The sequence below is a fragment of the Balaenoptera acutorostrata genome, chromosome 2, assembly GCF_949987535.1.
Source record: "Balaenoptera acutorostrata chromosome 2, mBalAcu1.1, whole genome shotgun sequence".
Classification (NCBI taxonomy): Eukaryota; Metazoa; Chordata; class Mammalia; order Artiodactyla; family Balaenopteridae; genus Balaenoptera; species Balaenoptera acutorostrata.
The window spans coordinates 180,700,071-180,716,366 of NC_080065.1; the positions used below are offsets into that span (position 1 = coordinate 180,700,071).

The 16,296-nt window shown below is 47.7% G+C and overlaps 2 protein-coding genes across 3 annotated transcripts in view; both read right to left on the reverse strand.

Moving 5' to 3' along the window:
* ARHGEF18 (Rho/Rac guanine nucleotide exchange factor 18) overlaps positions 1-12,788 on the reverse strand; it is a 61,030-nt gene extending 48,242 nt beyond the window's left edge. For both annotated transcript variants that reach the window (XM_057540491.1, XM_057540490.1), the window contains exon 1: positions 12,661-12,788. The gene's annotated coding sequence lies outside the window, so the exon portion shown is untranslated. The remainder of the gene's footprint in view (positions 1-12,660) is intronic.
* LOC130707228 (rho guanine nucleotide exchange factor 18-like) overlaps positions 1-16,296 on the reverse strand; it is a 54,449-nt gene that overhangs the window by 6,804 nt on the left and 31,349 nt on the right. The gene's annotated exons all lie outside the window — the stretch shown is intronic.

Consider the following 16,296-nt stretch of genomic DNA (forward strand, 5'->3'; position numbering starts at 1 on the left):
GCAAATCTGGGGTTAGGTTCCAAGAGCCTCTGGTCATATTTTCATCAACCTGTTAATACAGAATCTTGTGTGATGTGTGTTTCTGTTGAAAGGTGACTTACTGAATACATACCGCTGATTCACTAACACTGAACTCGTGGCCAACAGCTCTGTAACTCACAGAGCTCGTGGAACACTCGTGTTTTCCCCAAGAGGGAGCATCGCAGCCCCCCTGGGCTTAGGACACTAGACAGCACTTCAGTCCTAGGCTTGGGGGCCATTTTCAAAACAGCGAAATTGCCAACAGAAAGCACAAGAATGCAGAAAATGTGGCACTAAATACACGACAAAAAGGATGCTTGTTTACAGAACAAGCTGAGATGGGGTAGGCGAGAAGGCGGAGTGTGCAGTTCAACCTCAGCCAGGAACGCGCTGTTGAATGGCAGAGAAAGCGCTGTGAGCACTGACTTGGGGGGATTACAGATAAACTTTAGCCCGTAGGCGAATTCGTGAATACAGAACCCACAAATAATGAGGAGGGTACTGCATTTTCATGTTTTACTTAGGAAACTCCACGCAGGGGCGACCTCTGTGTTGTTGGTTGTGGGCACAGGGCCTGGTGCGGGGTGGATGCTCAATAAATATTTGCTCGGGGGAGGGAGGGAGAGAGGCAGGGGAGTAAGGGAGGTGCCTGGTCTGGGGTTTGGAAGAGAGAAACGAGGAGAAACAAAGTGGGGTGGAGGGGCAGTTGGGGAGGGGATGCCTTGTGCACAACGGTTCTGTGGTGGGCCTTAGGGGCCCCTGGGGGTTATACTTTATCCTTGAAACTGAAGCTACAGAAAGGTTTATGCATGAGGGTATTAGTTCCGATTTGCCTCTGGAAGTAGCGGATGCGACCGGGCAGCAGACTAGAAGGGGCTGAGGGTGGAGGGTGCCAGGACCACCGACCCGGGGGTGGGGGACGGGCAGGGCAGACTTGAGGCCGGGAGGGGGAACGGTGGCGGGTTTGGCCCAAGCTGCTTGGGAGGACTCGGGGTGATGGCAGGTGGCAGCTAGACACAGGAGTGGGGCGCTCAGGAGACAGGTTTAGAAGAGGGATGGAGATTTGGGCAGAGGACGGTACCCGAAGCCAAGGAGTAGACGAGATTCCAGGGCTAGGGAGACTGCTTTGCAGAGCTGCCTGGGGACTGAATGGGACAAGACACGGAAATGACAGCCCTGAGGGGCCCCTGCTTTGTTGCAAGTAGTACCGGAACAGGAAAGGGGGGCGAGGAGTAGTTCATCTCAGAACCACTAGTTCAAACTATTATTATCAACTGAAAGCTCTAGGTTTTCTCACAGGCTGTCATTCAGTCCTATTTTCCCATCCTATATGTCCATAGTTGCTTATTTAGACCAGTGGTTGATTCAGATCCCTGGGAGACATTTAACAGCATCTAGAAACATTTTTGATCATGACCACCAGGGGCTATGGGGGGTGCTCCTGACATCGAGTGGGTCACCACCAAGGATGCCACTCGGCATCCCGACCACGGAGAACCAGCTGGCCCCAAATGTCCACGGCGTCCAGGCCAGGAAATGCCGAGTGAGATCCAGGCATGGGGGTCGAAACATTCCTTGCCCCGAAGCCCACCTCGCTGGCTTCAGCTAACTACTTCAGTCGCTGAGATTTGGGGGGCCCCGATTTTAGGACACAGAGATGGAGGCCACCCCTCCAGCTTTGATAAGCAAACTTTCCACATCTTTGCTTTTCTAAATGACATGGTAGGGACTTCCCCGGTGGTCCAGTGGTAAAGAATCTGCCTTCCAATGCAGGGGACGTGGGTTCGATCCCTGGTCAGGGAACTAAAAGCCCGCATGCCGCAACGAAGACCAGACACAGCCAAAAAAAAAAAAAAATTCCATGGTAAAGGACTGGTGGACAGAGCAGAGGATGGAACCTGGGGGGCGATCTCCCTCTAATTAACTCACTAATTAACGCCCTTTGGGAACTTTCATCCAACTAGTTATAAGCCTGGCCAAACGGTGATTAGCTCAGAATTATCGTAACATCTCTGTGTGTTTCTCACTTCTGCCCCCAAGAATGATGTCCAGGACCCGATCTGACGCTTCCCATCTCCCCACGTTCCACCTCGTTTTCCTGGTCTACTGACTAGACGGTCACCTGCCAGAAGAGGAAATGAGGCTGATGTGACACGATTTCTTCCTAATGATTCATGCTGGCTTTCAGGCTCATGACTTCAGCTTTGATAACCCACTCTTCTGGGGGACTGGGGGATGACAGCGGGTTGGCTGGTCTCTAGTTGGGAGACTGCCCTGGGCCAATTCTTCTGCTTCCTTCCCAGGCCTGGGACCATACTTACCAGACACCAGTCTTCTGGTGGAATGCCTGGAGATGTCAGAGGTCATGGGTATCTAAGACTTGCTTTTAAGTTCTTACAACCCTCTGGTGTCAGATGCAATGAGTGTAGAGAAGTCTTACCATTTAACGATTAAAAAACAAACAATCTGATTCAAAAATGGGCAAAGGGCGTGAATAGACATTTCTCTAAAGAAGATACAGAAATGGCCAATAAGCACGTGAAAAGATGCTCAACATCCTTACTGCTAGGAAAATGCAAATCAAAACCACAATGAGATGCCACTTCACACCCCCTAGGATGGTACAATGGAAAGTAACAAGGGTCGGTGAGGATGTAGAGGAACTAGAATCCTCATATGTTGCTGGTGGGAATGCAAAACGGTGCGGCTGCTATGGAAAAGTGTGGCAGTTCCTCAGAAAAGTCAAACATAGAATTACCATATGATCCAACAATTCCACTTCCGGGTATGGACCCAAAAGAACTGAAAGCAGGGACTCAAACAGATATTTGCACACCCGTGTTCATAGCAGCATGGTTCACAATACTCAAAAGGTGGAAGCAACCCAAGTGTCCACTGACAGATGAATGGATAAACAAAATGTGATATATCCGTAAAATGTAATATTATCCAGCCTTAAAAAGGAAGGAAATTCTCACACCTGCTACACCTGGGTGAGGACATCATGCTCCGTGAAATAAGCCAGTCACAAAAGGACAAATACTGCATGACTTCACGTATATGAGGGACTTAGTGTAGTCAAATTCTTAGAGGCAGAAAGTAGAATGGTGGGGGACAGGGGGCTGGGGAGTCAGTGTTTAATGGGGACAGAATTTGGGAAGATGAGAAAGTCCAGGAGGTGGGTGGAGGGGATGGATGCACAGCAATGTGAATCTATACTTAAAAATGGTTAAAATGTTTTCTTAAAAAAAAAAAAAAAAAGCACAACTAGAGCTGTAGGAGACTTGACCTGCGGAGCAAGCATGTGCTGCTCAACCATCGTGGATTTCAACCTCCTCCCACGAACCTGACATCCCCGGGACAGAAGACAGACTCAGACAGCACTTAAGAACGTCATTCCTCCTTCTCTACTGACAGCTGTCCTGCGTGATGGATGGGACCCTGAGAGCTTCGTTGAGGAACTGGTTCCGACACCCAGGGACCCCCATAGTGCTCTGTAAGTGGCCTGGAAGGCACCCTGTAGCGCTCACTCCTCAGAGCTCCCTTAGCATTTGACAAGGATGGTTCATGGAAATAAGGGGGAAAAAAACGCTCCATTTAGTGTTTTGAGTCATTCTGCTGAACAAGTTTAACCACTGCATGGGGGTGGGGAGCGGGGAAGCGGGGGTGTCCCTGGAACTTCTTACCAAGAGTAAACTAGTAATTACCATATGATCCAGCAATCGCACTCCTGGGCATATATCCAGAGAAAAGTCTAATTCGAAAAGATACATGCACCCCAATGTTCACAGCAGCACTATTTACAATAGCCAGGACATGGAAGCAACCCAAGTGCCCATCAACAGATGAATGGCTTAAGAAGATGTGAGATACACACACACACACACACACACACACACACACACACACACACACACACATGCAATGGAATATTATTCAGTCATAAAAAAGAATGAAATAATGCCATTTGCAGCAACATGGATGGACCTAGAGATTATCATACTAAGTGAAGTAAGCCAGACAGAGAAAGACAAATATCATATGATATCACTTATATGTGGAATCTAAAAAAATGATACAAGTGATCTAATTTACAAAACAGAAATAGACTCACAGACATAGAAAACAAACTTATGGTTACCAAAGGGGAGAGTGGGGGGGAAGGAGAGATAAATTAGGAGTTTGGGATTAACATATACACACTACTATATGTAAACCAGGTAAACAACAAGGACCTACTGTACAGCACGGGGACCTATACTCGATATCTTGTAATAATCCATAATGGAAAAGAATCTGAAAAAGAATATATATACACACACACACACATATATATATTTCTGAATCACTTTGCTGTACACCTGAAACTAACACAATATTGTAAATTAACTATACTTCAATTAAAAAGAAATTCTATAGTGATTAAAAAAAAAAAAGAGTAAACTAGTAAGAATCACATCTAAAGGATGACATTGACCACCAACGGAAATGGCCTTCCAACATGAGGTTGAAAAAGGGCAAATCTGGTCGGGAGGACAGAGGTATGACCCTGACACTTTGGTATGAACACAGCTGGGAAAGAACATGAGGAAGACACCCCTGCACTGTCCAGGCTTGTCCCAGAGCTTATCCACTCCCCTTTGCTCCATTTCACACTACCTTCTGGTGTCAGGAAGGAGGCACCTTCAGTCTCATCCACAGGGAGTTCAGACCCTAAGAAAGCATATGCCTCGTGGGTAAGTATTTCTCATCCCTCTGAGTACAAGGCCAGATGCTTGTACTGGCCCCAGCAAAACCATTCCACCCCCTTAGGCCCCGCCAGGAAGGGCAGCCGGCTTTTCGTCATTGGCGTGTTTTAAACAATTATGTTAATTCAACTGACTGTCCAGAAATCAAAATGACATGACTGAAAAACACTTTAATGAAAACAGATGATTTTGAAAAGATTAATTCAGGTGTAGCTACTACACATCTGAAATCTTCCAGAAAACCCCAACTGGCCTTATTATATATTATTACTATTTTAAAAACCTTTAATGCAGGAAACAGAGCAAATGTTAGCAAGAGGTGGCTGGAAGGAGGGCAGAGGAAATCAAACACTTGACAGAGGCCAGTGGGTTTCCCTTTCAGCAGATAAAAAGCATTCTGTTAAAGGCGGAAGGGAGGAAAGAAAAACTTGCACCTACAATGCCAGGAAAAAAAAAACAAACAAACCTGTTTGCTTGCAATGGCCTGGGAAATTATTCAAGGGCACTGCATTTCTGTCAAAAGACAACCGAAATGGTGTGAGGGGTAGGTGAGGCTTAGCAAGACCCTCCATGGGGAGTTCCCAGTGCAAACTCACACCTGCGAGGCACTCCTGTCCCTCCTGCACCTGCGTCCCTCACCAAATTTACAAGATCAGAGTCATGGGCCTAGAAGGAGAACAGGAAAAGTCATGAGTCTATTGCGGGGGGTGGCAGACTCTGGCCTGTGGGCCAGCCACCTGTTTTTGTAAATAAAGTTTTACTGACTCCCAGCCATGTCCACTTGTTTCCGCGTAGTCTGGGGCTGCTTTAGCAAGTTGGGTAGCTGTGACCGAGGCTGTGTGACCTGCAGACACTATAATATATACTATCGGGCTCTTTACAGAAAAAGTCTGCTGAGCCCTGGTCTACTGTAACTCATTGGTTTGTTTTGGGAAGGAGGGCCTATTCCCAACAATCAAGATGCACTCAGCAGGGCCCATGGGGCATGGGAAGCTCCCATTTTTAATCCCCGACACACACAAGGGAATGGAATAAAGGAAGCAGCAAAGTGGCTGAACTGTGTGGAGTCGTTACTGAATTCCAGAGCCCTGAAATAGCCCATGCTGGTAGCAAACAGGTATGAGGTGGGTTTCTGAGCATCTCAAGGTCCTCACCGTCCTAAGAATGCCAGCTCTAACCAGCTCCTATATTAGGAAAATTCCAGAACCTTGCAAAACCTTCATTAGTATTCCTTTTAGTGCTGCAATGGTGTGAGCTCGAATATATTTTAATATATCTCATGTCTCAAGGTCAGGAAGAAAACACGTTCATGCACTTATGTAAGCTAGGTGCAGGGCTAGGCAGACGGAACATTTTTTTCCCTCTCTAAGGTACAAGAATTTTGTATTTGATGAGGGTGGTATTTGAACGCATGGAGAAGGAGCAGGTTATTCAGAGTACAGGCAAAGAGCCAGACATTTTGACCCACTGTAATATATTAGGCACCTATTTATACTTTATAGCAAATTATATTCACAGGGGATTCAGATTTAGAAGCTTCCAAGCAAGGAACTAGTTCTCCTTAAGATCTCCTCTTTCCTCTTCTTACTTACTGGGTTCCCGAGAGTGAGCTGAAGTTCAACACTTAACTTTAAAATACCTGAAAATTACAATGTGTTCTAAAGAATGTAAGAATGAAGTACTAATAACCCCCGTAAACTTGTTCTCGTTTACAAGTCACTGGAAATAGAAAGTTCCTGAGGGGGGTGGAATAGGGTCCCCCCCAGATGCATGTCCACCTGGAACCTCAGAATGTGGCCTTATTTGGAAACGGGGTCTTTGCAGATGTAATCAAGTCAAGGATCTCAAGATGAGATCATCATGGATTTAGGGTGGGCCCTCCTAGATCCAAAGGACGGTGTCTTTATAAGGGAAAGAAGAGGGAGATTTGGACGCAGAGAGACACACCGATACAGAGACAGACAGACACACAGAGAGGAGAAGGCCATGTGAAGATGGAGGCAGGGGCTTCCCTGGTGGCGCAGTGGTTAAGAATCCGCCTGCCAATGCAGGGGACACGGGTTCGAGCCCTGGTCCGGGAAGATCCCATATGCTGCGGAGCAAATAAGCCCGGGCACCACAACTACTGAGCCTGTGCTCTAGAGCCCACGTGCCACAACTACTGAGCCTGCGTTTCACAACTACTGAGCCCACATGCCTAGAGCCTGTGCTCCGCAATGAGAAGCCACCGCCCTGCAACGAAGAGTAGCCCCTGCTCGCCGCAACTAGAGAAAAACCGCATGCAGCAACGAAGACCCAACACAGCCAAAAATAAAAATAAATAAAATAAATTTATTAAAAAAAAAAAGATGGAGGCAGAAGGATGGATAAACAACAAGGTCCTACTGTAGAGCACAGGGAACTATATTCAATATCCTATGATAAACCATAATGGAAAAGAATATGAAAAAGAATATATATATGTATAACTGAATCACTTTCCTGTACAGTAGAAATTAATACAACATTGTAAATCAACTGTATTTCAATTAAAATTAAAAAAATGATGGCCAAAGCCAAAGATCACCTCTGGCCACCTCTAGAAGCTGAAAGAGTCCATCAAAAGGAAGGATCCTTCCCTAAAGCCTTTTGAAGAAGAATGGCCCTGCAGACACCTTGATTTCAGACTTCTGGCCTCCAGAACTATGAAAGAATATATTTCTGTCATTTTAAACCACCCATTTTGTAGTCATTTGTTACAGTAACCCTAGGAAACTAATACAGTTCCTCAAAAGTCAGCGTTATTGTGTCACCAAGTGCTTCATCCTTTTCTAAACATTTTTTTAACATCTGGTGCACTGGGACCCCAGGGTGGCATTCTGACACTGAGGACCAGTTGAGGACCAGGCCCATTCATGAGTTGGGAAGACAGTTTATAATAAAATAGAATAGAAACTACCAGAGTAAAACTTTGGATCCCATGGGTGTGTGTGTGTGTGTGTGTGTGTGTCTGCGCGTGTGCGCATGGTTATGGCATCACTGTGTAAAATGTTAGTTTTCATCATGATCGTGGTCAAAACCAAACACACAATAGTGTCCCAGAAGCCCCCATATCCAGGCCCATCTACAAGGTGAACCTTCCAGACCAACGGAAAGCAACCCCAGTTTTTAAAAATCTCCGGGGACAGTGTTTAGTTTTACCATCTAGAAGGCCTTCAGATTTCACCCTAACTCCATTTCTGCTTTTTGTTTGTTTGTTTGTTTGTTTATCTTTTGGCCGTGCCTTGCGGCATGTGGGATCTTAGCTCCCTGACCAGGGATGGAACCTGCGCCCCTTGCAGTGGAAGCACGGAGTCTTAACCACTGGACCGCCAGAGAATTCCCTCTGCTTATTGACTAGAGATCAGTTGTCCAGGCAAAATCCATAGAGACAGGAAATAGATTTGTGCCTGGGGACAGGGAAATGGGGGGTGACTGCTAATGAGTAGGAGATTTCCTTTTCGGGTGATGAAAATGTTCTGGAATTAGTGGTGATGGTTGCACAACTCTGACTATATTAAAAACCACTGACTCATACACTTTAAAAGGGTGAATGCTATGGTATATGAATTATAATATCCCAATTATATGCACAGCAGGTGGGGAAGCTGGGGGCCTTCCCCTTTGATCAGAGCTCTGGGAATATTCTAGAAGAGGGAGAAACACAAGGAAGGTTTTAGCTTCTTGATCATAAGCGGGGAGGGGGTGGGGGGGGAACCTGGTGACAAATTTAGAAGCACTGATTTACCAGATGGGACTTATAATTGGGCCTCGGATTTCTGGAGTAGACCACTGTGGTTATACTTCGTTTAAGAAAAAAAACTATATATATATATATATATATATATATATATATATATATATATATATATATGTATGTAGATATATATTTGTTTTGAAAGAAGTTATTTTTTTTTTAAAAAAAAAGCAAAGTTGTGTTCACTGTTGTAACCCTAGGACCTGGTTCACAGAGGGTGCCAGGTAATAATCTGCTGAATGAATGAATGAATGAATGATCGAACACACCGGAACACTGCAGGAGCACTCCACACGCAATGACAACCCTAGGAAATAAGGAGTGGTATTATGTTTCTAATTTGATAGACAGGAACCTGAGGATTAGAGAGTTTTCGTTGCACCTCCAATACCACGGAAGCAGACCTGAGCTCCCTGCTGCCACCTCTGTGTTGTTCACGGTGCTCACGGCTATGTGTGCAGAGAAGGGGCTGCAGGGCAGGTCAGCGAAGGTGTGGTGACAGCGGCTTGCTGGGGAATGTTAAAAAGCCTGGAATGTTAGAAGCTTCCGTGGTAGAAGGACAGACGGAAAGGGAAATGAGATGGCGCGGGGGTGTGCATAGGAGGCTCCCAAGTCAAATGAGAAGGAAAACCAGGTGTACGAGTTTCCTATTGCTTCTGTAACAAACTACCACAAACGCTGGCTGAGAACAACACAAATCTATTCTCTTTCGGTTCTGGAGGTCTGAAGTCTAAAACAGGTCAAGGGTTTCCCTGGTGGCACAGTGGTTAAGAATCCACCTGCCAATGCAGGGGACACGGGTTTGATCCCTGCTCTGGGAAAATCTCACATGCCGCGGAGCAACTAGGACCGTGCGCCACAACTACTGAGCCCATGCGGCGCAACTACTGAGGCTGCATGCTGCAACTACTGAAGCCGGTGCGCCTAGAGCCCGTGATCCGCAACACGAGAAGCCACTGCAATGAGTAGCCCCTGCTCGCCGCAACTAGAGAAAGCTCGCGCGCAGCAACGAAGACCCAACGCAGCCATTAAAAAAATAAATAAATAAATAAAATAAAATGTAACCACCCACAATGCGTCAACTGCATATACTCTAAATTAAACCTTTAGAATATTTTTTTTTCAAGATACGATGGCAAATCAGCTGTGTATTTGCTACTTTGAACGTAACCAAACGCTACTTTAATCTCGGTGGAAACTATGAATCTACCTAAGAACAAAAGCAAAGAAACGCCAGTTGAATTTAGTTTACACCCAAGGCAATTTTAACCACACAAAAAATGAGCATAGCTGCAGGGGTCCTTTCCCTGAGACCTCCACAAGGACATTATTTTAATCACTCTGCCCCTCCCCCGTCAGCCACATTCCTCCTCCAGAAAAATTCCTACCGGCTGCTCCAGAGCTGTGACTGGAATTGCTTTGCACCTGGAGAGAGGGTTTTCAAAACAGAGCAGCTCTTTGCCACTTTCAGGGGAAAAGTAAAGTTTAACTAACAAATAACAAAGAAACAGTGATTGGGCTGGACGTAACAAAGACCTCCGGGCTTAAAATGACTTAAGAGAGCCGCGATGAAAATGTTTAGATGAAAGTGTTTAAAAAGTCATCGATGGAATTTGAGGAAATGGAAACAGGACCCAGGATGAGTGAAGAAAAATGAAGGAGACCTTGACACAAGGATCAGAAATATGCTAAACACGTGGAAGGTAAACACCCAGGGAGGCACAGCTGGTGACCACAGCCCTAGTCCCGGGCACTGGTGACATGGGCAACAGGCCCTGCAGCCAGCTGTAATCGTTACTGTGTGACAAGAATGAAAATTATACCACAGTTTCTGCCAGGAACAACGTACGTGCCACCACAACTTTCAACGTGGGGGCATTCTCAAGTCGACTGAAGGAAAAAAGAGAAAAAAAAGAATCAAAGAATCCCTTTCTCCTTTCCCTCAGGTATGCCATTGAAAAGGGACATAAGTGATACAAACCCCAAACAAGTTACATTTACAAGAATTAAATTTAGTATGCCCGCCGGCTGTATGCTCTTACTGGATTTAGAGCAACCTTTTTTTTTTCTTTCCCACTCAAAAGGGCTTGACCCATAGAACTAGCAAGCTATTGATAAAGCATAAAACTCTGACCCAGTCCAAACAACCAAGATGCTCAAACTTTCCAGACTCTTTATTACTTGGAATGTCAACTTAAAAATACAGGCCTGGGATGGATGGAAGGAAGGAAGGAAGAAATAATGCCATTTGCAGCAACATGGATGGACCTAGAGAATATCATATTAAGCGAAGTAAGTCAGAAAGAGAAAGACAGGGCTTCCCTGGTGGCACAGTGGTTAAGAATCCGCTTGCCAATGCAGGGGACACGGGTTCGAGCCCTGGTCCGGGAAGATCCCACATGCTGCTGAGCAACTTAGCCCGTGCGCTACAACTACTGAGCCCGTGCGCCACAACTACTGAGCCCGCGCGCCTAGAGTCCATGCTCTGCAACAAGAGAAGCCACCACAATGAAGCCTGCACACTGCAACAAAGAGTAGCCCCTGCTCACTGCAACTAGAGAAAGCCCGTGCACAGCAACGAAGACCCAACACAGCCAAAAATAAATGATAATAAATAAAATAAACATAAAAAAATCTTATCTATAAAAAAAAGAGAAAGACAAATATCACATATCACTTATATGTGGAATCTAAAAAAATGATACAAATGAACTTATCTACAAAACAGAAATAGACTCACAGACATAGGAAACAAACTTACGGTTACCAAAGTGGAAAGGGGGAGGAGGGATAAACCAGGAATTTGGGATTAACATACACACACCTGTTGTTTACCTGTTTATATATAAAGCAGGTAAACAACAAGGACCCACTGTATAGCACAGGGAACTATACTCAATATCTTGTAATAACCTATAATGGAAAAGAATCTGAAAAAGAATATATATAACTGAATCACTTTGCTGTACACTTGAAACTAACACAACTTTGTAAATCAACTGTACTTCAAAAAAAATTAAAATTAAAATACAGGATTGGGGGCATGCCATATGCACGGAGTACATAACATTTATTGAGCATTCACCATATGCTAGGCGCTGTGTCATGCACCTTACACATACGATCCCATCAAACCTCCAACCAATCCTTATTCCCGGTTTAAAGGTGGGGAGACTGACTGAGACTTAGTGGTGGAAACTGGCACCAGAACCCAGATCTGATCTGACACTCAAGCCTGCACTCTGGACACTTCTCCGTACAGCTCCAGAATTACTCATTCACCCGGATACCTGCAAAATCATCCTGAGGTCGCCCTTGGCCATAGGGCTGTTCACCTGTCCTGAACTCTCTCTAGTCAACAAGAAGGGACCCGCCCTTCCTCGCTCCTGGCTGGAGTTCCACTCTCCCAGAACGGAGGCAAAAGGGGGAAAAACTGTGTTCTTCTCTTCTGTGGTAAAACTTCGCGAACACTTTTGACCCCTTGGGCCAGCCATCTCTTCTACCGCTTCGATCTCAACAGAGCACCAGGCAGAAAAGACAAGGAGAAGACAGCTACAACAAACCGTGCAAGGACCAAGGGCCTCTCATTCCTGCACCGCACCATCTAAATTCTCCCAAAGAGAGAAACTGGAGAGAGAACTAAGGAAGACCCAAAGCACACACACTTCGTATGTTTTTGTTACCCCAACGATCAGATCAATTGTCAGGAGGACGTCTGCTCCGCGGAAAAAGTGCTGCTCGGAGGCTTCAAGTCCCCCGGTGCTGGGTATTGTTATGGTTATCGCCACATCCCAGGTCCTGCCCCGGGGAGCTCCAGAACCTGGAACCCGTGTCCCTTCCCGGCTGAACCACGGAGGTTGCACCGCCCAAGCGCTGGGGCTCGGACAGAACCGGCGGGCATCGTCTGCGCTCTGCATTCGCCAAACACAACCCACATGCACGGAAGGGGCAGCCTGCACCGCAGGACCCGCCCGCCAGTTTGGACGAGCCCATGGGGGCCGGGCCCGAGGCCGAGGCAGCCCCGGGGTTCCAGGGCCCGAGGCCGCCCCCGGGCCCCGACGGCGCCTCCCAGGGGCCCGAGCCCCGTTCTCCTCAGCCCCGCCCCGCCGGCCTCACCTCGGTCCCCCGCAGGTCACTCGCCGCCCGCAGCTTCGTTAGCGTCCCGGCCGCCTCTGCCGCCCGGCCTCCCGGGATCCACTGCCGCCCTCAGCCCGGAGCCGGAAGCGGGAAGCCGCGCGGGCGAGGTGCGCACGCGCCGCTCCGCCCCCGAGGGCGGACCAGAAGGTGTGGCCCCGGAAGGGGGCGTGGCCGAGAGGATCGGTGGGTCCCGGTAACTAAGGACTTGGGTTGAAGCTGAACGTGGGGTCTCAGGCAGGGGTAGTTCGCTCGGGTTTACCCGGGGCCAGGGGACTGAAGAGTATTTGCGAGGAGGGTGAGAGTGATCCTTGAGGGGCGGGTTAGTGGAGCAGGGGGGCGCCTACGGGCGATCCTGAGGGGAAATCCGTGGGGTGGGGGGCTTTTTTTGGGAGGGGGTCAGTGGGGCGCTGGGGTATCTGTGGGACTGGGGGGCGCTTAGAGGGGATCCTAAGGAGAGATCAGCGGGGTTGGGGGGCGTTTTGTGGGGTCAACGGGGGCCTGGGTGATTAGCGGGACTGGGAGGTGTTTCCTGGGAGAAGATAGCAGTGCTGGGGGGGCGACTTGGGGAATTAGGGGTGTCTGGAGGCGGGAGTTGGGGTACAGTGGAAGCCTGGGGGCATCTAAGGGGGATGAGTCGGGGGGCGAGAAGTTTGAGAGGGGAGAGTACAAGAAATGGAGAGAACAGCTCTGTCTCCTGTGAAGAAGTGGCAGCATAGATTACAGGAAATGAAGATTACAGGTCTTGGAAAAATGAGTCATATATCTCTCAGGTGGTCCCAGACACCCCAACATAGGTACCACCAGATACCCCAAACACATACCAGACACCCAGGCAGATGCCATCAGATACTCGCTTTCAGGCACCCGCAAATAGGTCAGACACCCACGTAGGTCTGTTAAATGCCCCCAAACTATTCAAAATCTGAAAAACATGCCAAATATCTCAGAAGTACCGGACACCTTCATCCAGGAGCCATCAGATACCCCCATACAGGCTTTCAGACACCCAGAAACATACCAGAGACCCCACATGGACACTTTCAGACACCCTCCAACACAGATGCTATCAGATACCCCCAAACAGGTGTTCAGAGTCTGAAACACATGCCAGACACCCACACACAGATGTTTTTAGACACCTATAGCCATGCCAGATGTCTCTCCAAGTGTCAGCACCCCTCAGGTGCCATCAGCCATCCAGGTCCTGAGGCTTCTTGTCTAACCCAGGTCCCCCATAAGTGGAGGGGGTGGGCAGGAACCAGGAGAGGGGCCAAGCACCTTTCACCTAAGGCCCAAGTTGTTCAACCAGGTCAAGGTCGCCCCAAACCAAACTCACCTCAAAACACACACAATCTGTGGTTGAGATCTCTCAGTTCAGACACTGGGTGGCAAAATCCCCAAGCGACCTGCCTTCACTTCAAGTTTAGGCTTCATGATCAAGAGAGGGAGCATGTCCAGGGAGTTGGAGGGTCGAGAAGTGCAAGAACCCCACCCCAGTTGAGACCATCAGATACCCCCCCGCCAATTGAGGTCAGAAGCCCAGACACAGGTATTTCAAGGTCTCGATGGATCTGTAAGTGTTCACTCTCTGAATTGCTATGACTTTTGGACTTTATCCCAAAGGCAATGGGGAGCCATTGAAGATTGTAAGCAGGAAGAATGGCATGATCCTTATTTCTGTAGCCCCCTTGGTTATAGAAACCTTCAGGTTGACAAAGTTCTCCCCTAAAACCTTTTCAAGGGGCCTGTCAGGAAGGAGAGGTATCTCTTGTCTTCCTTTTATCCATCCAACCATTTTCTGCATTTTATTGAGTCCTTATCATGGGCCAGGGACTCTGCTAAGAGCTAAGGAGCTATATGTCTATAGCTGCATTTCTCAGTCTTGGTACTAATGACAATTGGGGCTGGATAATTCTCTGTCGTCAGGGGCTTCTGTGCATCAGAGGATATTGAACAACATCCCTGGTCTCTTCCCATTAGTTGCAAATAGCACTCCTTGTCCTGACAACCAATAATGTCTCCAGATATTGCCAAATGTTCTTTAGGGGGATAAAATGGCCCTTGGCTGACAGCAATTGGCCTCAAAGACGCTCAGAACTTACAGTCACCTTATGCTGGCTTCCTGGGGAGGTGGCCCTTCGCTTTGTTTTAGAGAATGAGTAAGAGTTATGTGGCAGAGGGAGTTCCAGGAACAGCACTGAATGAGCAAGGCGCAGGTGAGGGACACAGGCATCCACAAGACTTCAGGGTGGCGGCGCTGGGCAATCCCAGTGGCTGAGTAGTGGGAGAGAAGGGTGGAGGGGTAGGCAGGGTCAGACCACGGAGGGACCTCAGAGGTCAAGGCCAGGAACAGGACTGTCTGGAATGGTGTTCCATCAGCGGGGCTGGTCTCTAGGAAAGCATCTCAGCTTTACCCTGGAGACGCACCTTCCATAATTACCTGGAGCGTGACTCATTCACTGTTCTGTTTAACTTACTGTGGGGCTGCTTCCTTAAGTCAGTAACATCTGGTTTTGAATACCTGCGATGGGAGGTAGGCTTGTGACGAGTTATACCTGGGCAGTGCCTGCTCTCAGCCTGCTGGGAACGAGACACAGCTGTTCTGGCCTCACACGCTTCCTTAGACAGGTGTGGGGCTGTGGTCAGAGCCCAGGGTTACGGTCTGTGATTTAGATGCTAGCTTCGCCTCCTCAACCACAAGAAATAATGATGATGTCAGTAGGTGCTACCATTGCCTGTTAAGTACCAGGCGTCACGCTGAGCGCTAGTCACGTCATTTCTGTGACACGAACTCCAACCTTCCCTGACCTCAAAGGGTTGTCCCGAAAGTCAAATGATGTTTCCAGGAGGCGGAACTTGACTCCTGCCATCCCGAGAGTAGGCTGGATTGAGGGACTCGCTTCCAAAGAAGAGAGTAGGGAAACGGGAAAATAGTAACCTGGCAGATGTTACCTTAACCAGGTGTTAAAGGTTAACATCTTCAGGGATGTCATGTCAATAGCACGTCCCCCCGATCTGATGAGCCAGGAAGGTTCCCCAAACCCATAACCCCTTTCTAATTATAAGAAAACATCAGACAAACCCAGATTAAAGGACATCGTACAAGACACCTGGGTAATATTTCTCAAGACTGTCAAGGTCATGAACAATAAGAAGAGACGGAGAAACCCTCAAAGACCAGAGAGACTGGGAAGACAGGGTGATTGAAGATAATGTAGTATCTGAATTGGATCCTGAAACAGAAGGAGAACACTAATGGAAAAAACAAAACAAAACTGGTGAAATCTGACTAAAGTCTGGAGTTTGGTTAATAGTACTGTACCAGTGTTGGTTCCTAAGTTGTGACAAACATATTGTGGTCATATAAGATATTAACATGAGGGGAAGCTAGGTGAACCACGTGAGGGGGCTCTCTCTGCACTTTTCTGTAAATCTAAAATTAAAGGACTTCCCTGGTGGCACAGCGGTTAAGAATCTGCCTGCCAATGCAGGGGACACGGGTTCGAGCCCTGGTCCGGGAAGATGCCACAAGCCGCGGAGCAACTAAGCCCTTGCGCCACAACTACTGAGCCTGCGCTCTAGAGCCCACGAGCCACAACTACGGAAGCCCACGCT